Source organism: Chiloscyllium punctatum, chromosome 26 (assembly GCF_047496795.1).
Source record: "Chiloscyllium punctatum isolate Juve2018m chromosome 26, sChiPun1.3, whole genome shotgun sequence".
In the NCBI taxonomy this organism is placed as follows: domain Eukaryota; kingdom Metazoa; phylum Chordata; class Chondrichthyes; order Orectolobiformes; family Hemiscylliidae; genus Chiloscyllium; species Chiloscyllium punctatum.
This window is the reverse complement of record NC_092764.1, coordinates 13,909,206-13,909,962: the sequence shown is the minus strand read 5'-3', so window position 1 is coordinate 13,909,962 and position 757 is coordinate 13,909,206.

The following is a 757-nucleotide window of genomic DNA, read 5'->3' as shown; positions in this document are numbered from 1 at the left end:
GTGCACAGACATCTGACTTTTGTGTGATGCTAATTGTGAACATGAAGTTATACCCAGCAAGGACTCAATGCAGTTAAATGATGGAGAGGGGAAAATAACAATAAGAACAATGAATGAATATTAAAGTCAGCTTATATAGGTCCAGGGAGCTAGTGAAGGCTGTACAATGTGTCATCTTTAGCTATGAGTGATTTGTGTTTTATTTGATTTTCTGGATGGTTTGATTTAGCCTTCACAATATTGATAAGGTTGGACAACACTAACTTAATGGGCTTGTATAATATTTCACTAAGTCTCAAATGAAAGCTATATGCTGCAGGTGCTGGAGATGTGCAATAAAAACTAAAAATACTGGAGAAACTCAGCAGGTCAAACAGAAACCTTGGCGAGGAAAAGTTAATGTTCCGAGTCCGATATGATTCTTTTTCTAACTCTTCTTCCATTCTCAAGAAAAGTAACTGATGACTTGAAACATTAACTCCATTTCTTTCTCCACAAATGATGCTGGACCTGCTGAGTTTTTACAGCATTTTATGTTCTTATTTCTTAGTTAGTCTATATATTCATAGCAAGCACATTTCAGTCGCACAGCTTTCAGGAACAGATAATTTTTCGAACCTGCTATTTGCAGTAGACACATTTTCTCACAGAGTGTGTCACGCTGTTGAAAACTCAATCCAGCCTAAATTGCACATCAGCACAGAATAAAGCAAGCGGGGAACACAGTTGACAAGGAAGCAAGGAAAAAAAAGAGTAT